The following is a 13,255-nucleotide window of genomic DNA, read 5'->3' as shown; positions in this document are numbered from 1 at the left end:
CATGCCTCAGAAAGCTTCTTCCACGACTATTGATGATCTATTGTCATCAAGCACTATATTTTTTGAAATATGGATTAAAGGTAAACATGAGGTATGTAAATATTATGTGTAAATACTATTAAACTATGGTTAAATGAGAAGATTATGTCATTATTACCATGATCCCCATACATTTAAAGCCATTATTTCAGTCGTAGTTGGGGGGGGGGGGGGGTGTGTGGGGGAGGGGAATACCAAGATTATACGCTATCATTTCACAGCAAGCCAATTACCGTCATTTTTCTTACCCACTATCACGTCTTATCACGTCGCCTCTATGCTGTTACTCCATGATCTTATTCGCAAAATTTACTCTATCCGAAGTGTGGTAACTCGGTTTTTTACCGAAGTTGGTTAACTATGGTAGGACCCACTATTTGACATGAGCCTGGCTCAATAGCTCTACTCGAATTACATCCAGAGGTATATCAGATTTTTCAGCAGGCAGGCTGGGTAGAATATTTTCAGAGGCTTCAGGGATTTGATCCATAACAGGTCCTTGAATTTGCACGTAATCTATGGGAGGGCCATTCTACTATTCAGGGAGTTCAAATTCCGGTCTCAGAGCATGACATAGCACAGGTTTCAAGCCTGTCAGTTACTGGCATTCGATGGTTTAGTCACAAGCATATCATCCTGAATGCACAAATGGATTTTCTCCTGCCAGGAGAAAATGTCGAGCCCAAGGGCTGGGGTGTCCGACTTCACTCATTACCACCTCCATGGTCGACGGTTGCTGAATTCATCACACATTATCTCACTTGTGAAGGTCGCTACCAGGTAGTCTATCAACATTATTTTGTCTTATTATTAAATCATTTGAGACATGGTCGACTGTTAAATATTCCGTATTATTTACTTGGGTGTCTAAAGAATATGTCACATTACTATTGATAGGTAAAATTCCCACTACTTTCCCTCACCCATCATCATCTTGTCCAGCTACTAATTCAGAGGGGTTTTTCTCAACAAATCCCCCCTCTCAATAATCCACCCCTAGACCCTGAACAGGCTGCTAAAATTCCTCAGCAAGTTGCTGAAAATCTTCAAGAAATTCTTGAAAATACCCGTGAACAGCAACCAGAGAATATTCTTGATCCCCCGGAAATCCCACCAGCAGAATCAGTCAATCCAATTGACCCTCCCACCACATCAACTCCATCCCACAATTTAGCAAAATCATCTAATCTTACCATTCATATTCCTAGTGATGATTCTGAAGATAACCTTCCCATCGTTATGCTAAAAGGAAAAAGGCAAATTAAGATGGTTTTCCTACCAAAGAGACGAACGAGGGCCTCAACCAAAGAAGCTACCATTTCTGATAGCCCTCTCCCTCAGAAGAAACCCACTCATAAAGGAAAATTATTGCTCTCCTTGCCTTTTTACCTCGAAGATGAATGAGGGTGTTAACTGAAGCGACAACTGTTGCCACCATTCTAAATTCCCCACCTATTTGTCTAAAACCTCATACCCCACCACAGTCCTAAGTCCTTGAATCTTTACCTGTCTCACCCTCGGGCACTAAAACACAAGAACCAGATGCTCAGGATTTTACAACATGATTTATTTCAAAGCAAGTAGCTGTCACACAAGAACCAGCTACTCATGCAACAACTGTCACACAAGAACCAACTATTGATCCACAAAATCTAGATGCCCAGGATGTTGCACAACACACAGCTGTCACACAAGAACTAGCTGTTGATCCACAAAATCCAGATGCCCAGGATGTTGCACATGACGTAGCTACTACACAAGAACCAGCTACCCATTCAATAGCTACCACACAAGAACTAGTTGCTGATATACAAAACTCGGATGCTCAGGATGCTACACATAATGTAGTTGCTACATAAGAACTAGCTACTCATTCGGTAGCTACCACACAAGAACTAGCTACTAATTCAGTCGCTGCCACACAAGAACCAGCTACTGAGACTATGACTGATACACGAAGCCCAGTCACCCTAGCTTCCCTTTTACAGGAAAATGAGTTTCTAAAATTAGAACTAGAAGCTTATAAGCAGGAATTAGTCACAGTAAGGGAAGCCTATGACAGAGAGCTTAATTTGTACACTTTAGCCCATGCAGTATCCACGACCAAGAAAAGTACAGAGAGAGACCAGTACAAGGAATATATGTGCATCCAATGCGGTAATATTTATCATCAAGCAAGGTATAAAATAGTTGAAATTCCACTACCTGGAGCCTCCCCTACATCCACATCTTCTGCAATCAAGGAGGAATACCCTACTGTTACACAAGAACCAGTAGGGCCTTCAAAAATTTCTACATCCATGTCTCCTGCAATCAAAGAGGAATGCCCTACTGTTACACAAGAACCAGCAGGGCCTTCAAATTTTTTTGAAAAAGAGGCTAAACCACAAATACCTAGGCCTACTATGCCTATTAAAGCTGAAGATCCAGTACCTCGACCTGCAAAAACTGTTTTTACTCAGACTAGCAGTACTGAAGAACAAATTGATAAATGGAAAAAGGAATATGTTATGTCGTAAGATAAGATCTTGCAGGAGCATAAATCACTCTGAAAAAATCACATATATTCAAATTGGGAAGCCTTAGAGCAAGTACTCCAGCAATCTCACGCACAGAAGAAAGAGAATAAAGAGCTAAAGAGTAAACTTTCCTTATGTTTGATCTTGTTCACAAATTATTAGTTGCTAGGAAACCATCTTCCAATTATTCTCTTTTTCGTGCAGAACGCTTGGCGTTCTTTCATATAAAGGCAATTAAAAATGGGATACCTCATGAAGTAACAACACCTGAGTAGTTTGTGGAAAATTTCGCAGAAGCATCCACCACTGATCAGCATTTGCTCTATGAGTTGTATCTCGACAATAAGGCTATCCCTGAAAATAGGAAGATCAATCTTAACCCTTTGGTTGGTGATGTTCAGATCAAGGCATTTGCCTCCTTCCTTGCTAATCAGATCACATGGTAGATTGCCTTTCTTGTAGCAAAGCATAATGAGGAAAACCACCTCCTGTGGATTCAACCAGAGCAACAAAATCCTGCCATTTTCATTTGGGAATATGGTCAATTTTTGAAAGAACCAGGGATGGTTGAACACATCAAGCAACTACAAGCAACAATGCTACAGGATTGCCAACATTTTGTTAAGACTAAGGAAGCTCCTGCATTAAAAGCAAACAACTTATTCTGGCAACAGTCCTCTAAGGAAAGGCAGAAGTATAACCCTTTTAGTCCCCCTAATCTTGAAGCAGCAATTTCAAGGGTATCTGACTATATCAGATGTGTTCAACAATGTGCTGAAAAATGGATAGGATATCATTTTCATTTTCCTCTTCTATGGATGCCAGCACAAGAATATAAGGCTCATTACAAGTTGAGTAAAAAGGAAGAAGCAACAGTATGGTAGAGGCTACAAAATGTGCACGGGTTCAGAGATCTAGCTAACCATACCTTCTATAGTTACTGCTTAAGTAATTTGTATCCCAAGGCTCAGTACCCAGACTCGAATTTAGAGTGAAGTTGCATGAGGACATGCAACCCTTTCAGTTGGGGGGATGTTAGGACCCTACTTTGTCCCTTTTTTCTCATATATTTTGCTATCATTCCATCCTTTTTCAATCCATAATTAAAGCCCATGTTATTACTTTAATCCATTTTCTAAAGATATATAACATTTCTTCTCATTACTATATGTTTGATTTGTTTTACATATAATTTTACAACACCTTCATAATTAATCGTTGATCAGATAGTTGCTGAAACGGTTTGAAGACTGCAGATTTATCATTGCGGTCTACGTTGCTGAAACAGTTAGAACAATGCGCAAATCCCGTTGCTAAAACAGCCCATTATTTGCATTTTAGATTCGACAGCAACAGGAGGAGATCATCGAAGGAGTTGTTACACTAGCCGTAACAACTATATTCCAAAGTCGACATTGTCACAACCATTGTAACAATATTTTGTTAATGGAAGAATCGATTATCCTATTTTAGTATATGAGGTTAAAGATAGGATTTATAATGTAATCAATTGTATAATAGATGTCATTAGAGGGGATAGACAGATTACAGGAAGGTCTAGCTGGGAGTAAAGGAACTTGAATCTTTTTGTAATGTGATACTTTGACAGATGAATACAATATTGTTCTGAGCATTCCTTCTTAAGTTCTATTTTCTGGGGAATCTTGTGAGAATGAAAGGGCCCACCTTCATCACAAGATTCACCCATTAATTCCTATAGTGTGTTGAATATTTTTTTTCATTCACACCTTGTTAAACTATGTTTGCTGAATTTACTTATGCGTTATTGGAATTCTGTTTTTATTGTTGAAACTCTTTTTCTATTTGATTATTGCACTGTTTCCATAAATTCATTCATAGGTGATCAATGATTATTTTAATTGGTTTTCCAGAGTGAGTTTGTGAGCATGGTAATTGGAAATAGGTGTTGAAGATTCCTGCTTGAGGAATAAGGTCATGTTCTCTGTTAGAGCACAACTAGTCTTTTCCTTTGCAGATTGACTTCCTTTCCTAGATTGTCCTTTTTTTAATCCAAGATTCTTTTGATAATTGTTTGCAATAGAGAGATTGTTCCTGCTGTAACTCAAAGTAGAACCTCAGTTTGCAAGGCGTGATTAGAGTAATTGTTACTACAACTTTTCATTGCTTTCGGGATTGAGCATATATAGTGTTTGATTGCCTTTGAAACAAATAGACTTCCCCGGGTTCACAATTCATGTAGCACTTGGTTGTTTAAATTAATAAGAAAATAAAGTGACCAATAGTGGGGTTCACTTTGAGGCATTCCTTAGTCTTTCTGGGAAGTGATATTCTCTGATTTGTAAACTATGAGGCAGGGCCTACCATATTATTTGGAAATATTAAAAAATTTATGTCTGCACCATCCTAAAAGTGTCCTAAAAATGTAGGATGGATTTCTCTTGGGCTTCTATGTACCTAGGTGCCAATTCAAGATTAAAGGAGATGAGAATGTGGTTGCTGATGATAGACTTAAGGCTCACTAGTTATCCTCTAACATATAAGGGCTCATTCTCTTCTTTTTTCATCTCTATTTTCACTTCTCCAACCCTTGTCTCCTCATAGGCCAACTAGGAGGCTAATTCCATTAATTTCATGTCTCCCAATCTTGAGTTTGGGTCCCAGAAATTCATGTATGTGAGGATCGAATTATGCATGTAAAACTCATCTAGTTTGGCTCTATCCTCAATACTTCCTCCTTTGCAAAATTAAATGAATTTCCTATAGCCTTGGAAAGGCAGGGAGCCATATTGTGCCAATGTCTTACTTTGTAACTACAAAAATTGGTCCTTGAGGAAAATGGCATAGGATTTGGATGGTTTCCTGCATTGGATGGCCTCCATACATAAGGTTTTACATAGTATCAAGTTGTGTCTCTTTTTCTTGCAACTGCTATCTTAGCCTTATGTTTTCTTCCTGTAGATTCTCTCATGATCGAATCTCTTAGTCTCATATCGTTCAATTATTTTCCCATCTCATTGAATTTATCCTCCATGAGGTTGACATCTTCTACATTTTTGGATTTTGCAATTTTCATCCATCTATGTGCTCTGCCTCTTTCCTTATCTAATTTAAAGAAGATTGGGATGGAAAATTTCTTAGGTATAATCCTACCTCCCTCAATAATTTTATAGTAGGATTCCAAATTGAGTTGTGGATCAGGTATCATTTTAGGATGGTTTCCCCTTCTTGTATCACCGCATGTTGCTCATGTAAAAGCCACTGTTTCTCCTATAGAAACCCTTATTTGTCCTGTAGCTTCTATGTTTACTCCTATAGCTCTTCTTTTTCTTCTTGTAACAAGGAATCTTGTGTCTTGAGCCTCTTAAAGGTGAATTCCCTAGTGGTGGGCCTTCCCATTGGTGGCATAGGTTTCTTGGTTTTGGCCTTAGAGAGGTGACTTCTTCAAATTTTCCCTCACTAGGTCCCACTTCTTCCTTCTTACTTCTTGAATCATCAATAGTGATAGGGATTGTTGAAGGAGGTTAAGGTTCCCTTGCCTTATACTAGCTCTCTTCCTTGTTTTTAAGTATAAGGGACCTTGCTTTGGATGCCTTCTTTTGGGCTTGAGAGGTATGCCCAATGTGGCCAATGTTACAACCACTTCTTGTTTTGTGTTCCCTATAGAGATACTTTTTCTTTGTCCTTTTTTTCTGTCTCTTGAGGCTTGGAGGTCTCTTCAGGTTTTTTTTCTCTGTTACTTGTTTCTCTCCTCTCCTTCCTCAGTTTTTACTTCTTCTTCCTATGTTTCTTCTACCTCCTCTTCTTCCCTTTTTCCTTGCCTACCTTCAACACTGGAGGCTGGTGTTTCTTCATGTGTGATGGCTTTGGTTTCAATGAAAATTTCCCAGTCCATGTCTACAAAATTAGTCCATAGCACAAGGTTCCTTAGGTGACTTGAAGCATCCATAATAATCAACTTAATGAGGGCATGGCAGGAAATATGTTGGTGCTTCCTTTTACTCACTTTATGGCTCATTTCAATGATAGATTGTAGGATGAAATGGGGAACACCGAGTCTCTGTGGAATAGGTAATTCTTCTTTGAATATTAGGCATATACAATGCTCAACCTCCCCTCACAAGATATGTATTTGAGTATGTGATAGGCCACTGCATCCCAAGGGTAAGGTAAGATTTCTCCTCTCACTCCATTTTTGTCTTCTACAAGTGATTTGAAATTAGAGGAGAGGTTCTCCTTCCTAAAATTGATTATTCTCTTGACATTTTGCAAGGAAAAATGGGTCTTATGACAAATAGGTTTTCAGAGGTCTCTTCAAGTTATGAGTTGTGGTTTCATGTAAAATTTAAACATAAGCAACATCTCATCATTTAAATCATACAAGCATTCATGAATAGAACAAATAAATAATTTGGTGACAGAGTTCACCCCACCGAACTACATCTTTGAGCTTGCCAACACAGCGAAACCGCTCCATATATTCAGTGGAAAATAGTACATAAAGTTTGCTAATAAAACAAGTGGTTAGTTCCCCCTTCAAGGAAACATTAATTTGCAAAGAACTCTCACTATAAGCATCATGACAACCTCCAGTTAGTCATGAAACCATTAACAAATAAAATTGTCTCCTACAAAGACCGAATACTCCATTTAAAAATGAGCATACATGAGCATACAAGTACTTAAATTCCACATTGAAATACAAAACATAGTTCTCCTCAACAAGACATAGTGAGAAAATAATAAATGAGCTGAACCCTACAAGTAACAACTACTGAAGTGAACATATAAAGGTAAATAAACCCCTACAACGCCTTCTCTATGCTCAAACACCCTCAAGAAATACTCCAAAACACTGATTGATCCATACACCCATGGACGTGAACCTACAAAACTTTCTTCAGATGTGCTCTTGGAGTGAAAGAAGAGTCTATCTAGGGGGTTTTGAACATTTTGGATCCAATGGCAACCTCTATTTTCTAACTAGAGCACATTTGAAGAAATCTTTTTAGGTTCACGTCCATGGGTGTATGGATCAATCAATGTTTTGGAGTAGTTCTTGAGGGTGTTTGAGCATAGAGAAGGCCTTGTAGGGGTTTATTTACCTTTAGATGTTTACTGCATTAGTTGTTACTTGTAGGGTTCAGCTCATTTATTATTTTCTCACTATGTCTTGTTGAGGAAAGCTTTGTTTTTTATTTCAATGTGGAATTGACGTACTAGTATGCTCATGTATGCTCATTTTCAAATGGAGTACTGGGTCTTTGTAGGAGACACCTTTATTTTTTGATGGTTTCATGATTGAATTTAGGTTGTCATGATGTTTATAGTGAAAGTTCTTTGCAAAATAATGTTTCCTTGAAGGGGAAACTAGCCACTTGTTTTATCAACAAACCTTATGTACTCTTTTCCACTGAATATATGGAGCACTCTAGCTATGTTTGTAGGCCCAATGATGTAGTCCAAGAGGGGTGAACTATGTCACCAAATTCGTTTTTGGTTCTATTCATGAATGCCTGTATGATTTAAATGATGAGATGTTTCTTATGTTTAAATTTTACGTGAAAAACCAACTCATAACTTGAAGAGACCTTTGAAAACTTGTTTTTTCATAAGATCCATTTTTCCTTGCAAAACATCAAGAGAATGATTAATTTTAGGAGATCTCACTCTATATATATGTAGTTCCTTGACTTTGAAGAGGTTGATCGATGATGTGAGAAGGCCACTTTACCTAAATCTTTATATGAGTTAATATACATTTGCAACAAACTTTGTTTTTCTACCTGAGATTTATTTTTGGCTTTATGTTTTATTATCATACTTTTATGTTTTTATCAATGTTCATAGAATATTGATTAATTGGAATTCATTTCAGATTGATCCAACTTCCTTCAATTTGATGTGTTTTACTGTAAATGTTTACTTCACAGCAGTTTAAAGCAAAAAATTCCTCAGCTTCCATTAAACAATGTTGTTTGTAATTGAATTTTTTCTTAACTGACTCTATGCCCAATGATGGTAGCCATCACACTTTTGGTTTTATGTTTTCTTATCATAGATTTGGAGTGAAAGAAGAGTCTATGCTCAAATGCCCTCAAGAACTGCTTGAAAACATTGATTGATCCATACACCCATGGACGTGAACCTACAAAACTTTCTTCGGATGTGCTCTAATTAGAAAATAGAGGTTTCCATTGGATCCAAAATGTTCAAAACCCCCTAGATAGACTCTTCTTTCACTCCAAAAGTAAAAAAATTAATCATTCTCTTGAAGTTTTGCAAGGAAAAATGGGTCGTATGACAAATAGGTTTTCAAAGGTCTCTTCAAGATATGAGTTGGTTTTTCATGTAAACTTTAAACATAAGCATAGGCATTCATGAATAGAACCAAAAAATAATTTGGTGACATAGTTCACCCCTCCCGGACTACACCTTTTGGCCTACCAACATAGCTAGACCGTTCCATATATTCATTGGAAAAGACTACATAAACTTTGCTGATAAAACAAGTGGCTAGTTTCCCCTTCAAGGAAACATTATTTTTCAAAGAACTATCATTATAAACATCATGAAAACCTACAGTCAATCATGAAACCATCAAAAAATAAAGGTGTCTCCTACAAAGAGCCAGTACTCCATTTGAAAATGAGCATACGTGAGGATACAAGTACTTCAATTCCACATTGAAATACAAAACAAAGCTTTCATCAACAAGACATAGTGAGAAAATAATAAAATGATCTGAACCCTACAAGTAACAACTAATGAAGTAAACATCTAAAGGTAATTAAACCCTTACAAGGCCTTATATATGCTCAAACACCCTCAAGAACTACTCCAAAACACTGAATGATCCATACACCCATGGAGATGGACCTACAAAACTTTCTTCAGATGTGCTCTAATAAAACTCTCCCAGTTATGGCTTCCTCAAGTTCTCTCTTAGCTTCTTTTTTATCCATCATAAAAATCAGACTAAAAATCTAAATGTCCTACAAATTTTCCCTGATTTCCATTGTGGATGCGACAAATTCACCCGTCAAAGGTGCATTTTGCTAGATAATAAAATTTCCCAATAAATATTTAGCATGGAAACTGTGGCCACATGGGTGCCATAGTGTTATAGACATTTTTGGGAACTATAACCCCAAGCATGAAATGTCCATAAACCAAGGGCTCCTAAGTCCCTAAAACTGTTGTTCTAACCCCTAAAGGAACAAGGTCAACTGATTACAGCTTCTCCCAGAAGTTGCCATGAAAAACTACTTAGAACTGGTCAAAACTGGATCATTTCACTTGCTCCATGGCCAGGGTGCGATGCATCTCACCTTGTACACACGGGAAGTGAGTTTCATTTCAAAAATCCCTTCTATGGGGTGCGATGGACGAGAAAAGACAAGTGGCAGAGACAGTTTGCGAGGTGGATGATCTTGGAATCTTCTAGAAACTTCTCCTGGGACACTTGCCTCTCAGAAATGCCCAAGGATGAGTAAGAGATCAATGAGATCTCCAAGTGGAAGCAAGAACTATCAGAGGGAAGACACTAATCAAAAACCCAGAGCTGTCTCACACCTCTGAAAATATCTATATATAGATCTCTCATCTTAGAGATCCAGGAGGTTAGAGGCTGGAATTTTGCATATTGTAAGGAATTGTTGTTGGTTTCTTGAGACAAACATCAGATTGTTGGGTGATCTAAGCTTTGTTTGAGGTGAAGAGGGGCTTCTTTGCTGGGAGATTGATGCTGGGTCAGAACAACTGGTTGTAACTCCTCTTGGCTCTTTCTTGTTTATCAATAAAAGCTATTCAAGTTTTCCTCCATGCTCTTGTGTCATTGATGCTTGCTACATTTGTATGGTCAATTTACATCTGATCCTAGATTGTTTATGATTATAGATCCATGTCTTTGTATAGTGCTATACTTCTGTGATCTTACAGGTACTTTGTGACGCTGGGCGTGCAAGGGAGTAGGTAGCTAAAGACTATCAAAGAATAGGGGAATCAAATCAGGAGATTAGCGTAAGACAGAGGTTGGTCTTTCTGTTCCTCTCTATCTATAATTCATAAAGGAAAAACGAAAGTAGCTTTTCTCTATTTGTTTCTAAGGCAGCTGTCACACCTTAGTGGGATAGAGCAGTTCTATATAGACACTTTTCCCTGTAACAAAATGGTGACTCCACTGGGGACGAATTAGTTTGTTTGTTTATCTTCCTTGTTGTCTATTTCATAAACTTACAGGTAGCATTCGAACTGCATTTGCCATAGCAAATGCAAAGTAGATAAATGCTACTTCAGTCCATATACAGGATCTGTTTATGATTTAAACAACTGATTCACAAACTCTCTGATTGCCCTTGTGATAGCTCTTAGATCCTCCTTAGATCTACCCCTGATTGTTGAAGTACTGATTACCTTTTGCTCGGCCAAAACCCATGAACTGAACTGCAAACTGTGACTCGGAACCGAAGCAAAGTCTCGTTTTTGGCCCAGCGCAGGTACTATTCTGAGAATCTGAAATTCAGCGCACTTCCCGAGTGTAGAAGGTGCGCTGCATTTCAAATTCCCTGTGTTACAGGTGCGCTGATCAGACTAGGCTTTGTGCAGAGTTGGTTTCTGTGATTCATTCTTTCTAGTTCTATTCCTGAATTTTGTTGCCTGTGATCAGTATATGTCTGTTTGAAACCCCTTTTCCTTGCTGTTATTCCGCCTCCTTTGTACAAAAGAACTGTAAATGTTTTTGTGTGTTTGTTGAGTCATTTTCAGTTCTCCTTTGCAAAAGTAGCATAATCGTACTGTCGTCCTTTGATTTGAAACTGTCGCAAGTGTCGATTTCAATCGTAGGAAAGAGTTTGATTGCTGTTGATAGTCGATTATCCTATTACTATTTTTTTTGGTCTGAATTTGTAATTTTTCTAGTGTCAAAACAAGTATTCATTTCAAAATCGTAAGGTGTTGTGATCGTCTCCATTTTCTATTTCGAAAAGAAACTTGTTGATATTTGTCGGTTGAAAAGAAATTCAGATTTGTGCATCAACTTTCTTCTTATCATTCATATACTAAGAAAGTCGAAAACAAATACATGCATGTGCATTTGCATTTAGACAGTCTGATTGGTTTGATTTAGGAAAGTGCATTTAGAGTGTGCTCTTTGCTCTTTGTGAAAGAATTCTGTCTTTCTTTCCTTAGTAGCTAGGATTTTCATTGCACAAAGAAGATAAAAAGATTGTTTATCATCTTAGATTGCATTTTAGGAATTACATCTACATCTCGTGGTGAACCTGAAAGGCAAACTTCATAAACAAGATCAACTATAAAATAAATTCAATGAATCTAACAACGCTTTGGAACTTAACGCACAACATTTAGAAGTCTAGGCTAGAGACGTATTCCAGCGTCGTAAAGCCTGGTAACTGTTGTTCTCACTGATGGTTGGGTGATTCCTCCACTTTGAGACGATAAGTGCCAGTACAGACTTGTGCTCCCACGTACCATCGAGTATATTTTGGGAGACCATAATAGGCTTAATCCTTTATCCATAGGAAGCCATGTCTTCTGCCCTATCGATCGCAATGCACTGAACACAGCATTCGGGAAGATTGACTGCCGTACCGTAAAAAGTATTCTGCAGTTTTTCGATTGGTTTGGGAATCCCTCTACCTAGATTTCCAGAGCAGTCCCTTTCGTTCCTTTTCAGACTCTTTAACAGAAAAGGTCCATCTGAGCACTTGTCACTTCAGGCTCATTAAAAATCGAAGGAGACTAGAGTCATCTTTTGTTTTTTCTCGACTCTTAAAAATTGAAAAAACAAGTTGTGTCAAAGCGTCTAAAATTTATTTTAATCGGAATAATGTCACTTTTCCCTCGTTAGTCTTAGAAGTTAGTCTCCCTTCATCGCAAGTTCTTGTAGAATCGCTAGAAAATCTTTTGGATAGACTAGATATGTCTGAACAACCGTCGACATCCAGGACTGTGTCATCCGATGCAGCAACGGCAGAGCCTCCTGCTGCTACTCCAACGATGTTCAATGGTATACCATATGTCCCGACAAGTTATCAACAACAAGCCAAAGTCCAATCAGGGACTGTTTCGACGACATGGTTAGTTCCTATTTCTTCATCCGAATTACCATCTGGTATTTCTTATGTTGAAACTCAACAAATTGATCCAATGTGTCTTCAAAGGCCAATCTACCCTTTAAGTACTGGATTGCCACCATATGGAGGGCAGTATGCCTTTTCATTGTTCCCTCCTGGAGAACAACCATATGGGAGTTTACAACAAAGTTCAAGTCAAACTGGAATTACATCCAGCGGTTGGGTACCAATACTGCCTCAGCAACCAAGGGTTGTATATTCAATGCAACCAATCCACCCTGTGTCAAATATTCCCACTATACCTACTATGGTGACTGCATCGCAAGTACAAGCGTTACCTGTTGTATGTCAACCCCAAGTTTCTCAGGTTGCAATACAATAGCCTCTTGTCTCAACGACTCAATCACAACCTCAGGTTAGTGCCTCCTTATCTGTAGTGACTCAGGCTCAAACAAGTTCTATGACTCCTCATCTTGGTCAATCATCCAGTATTGGGCATCAGCAAATGGTCCAACAACCATGGCTAGTTCAATCTCAACAACCGCCATTCCAGCAATCATATCAAGGACCTGAGCAACAAGTCTTTGTAAGTAATGGGCAACCACATTTCCAAAGCGGTTA

The sequence above is a fragment of the Pinus tabuliformis genome, chromosome 8, assembly GCF_031772625.1.
Source record: "Pinus tabuliformis cultivar Carrire ecotype Pingquan chromosome 8, CPIR1, whole genome shotgun sequence".
NCBI lineage: Eukaryota > Viridiplantae > Streptophyta > Pinopsida > Pinales > Pinaceae > Pinus > Pinus tabuliformis.
Note: the sequence above shows the minus strand (reverse complement) of the source record.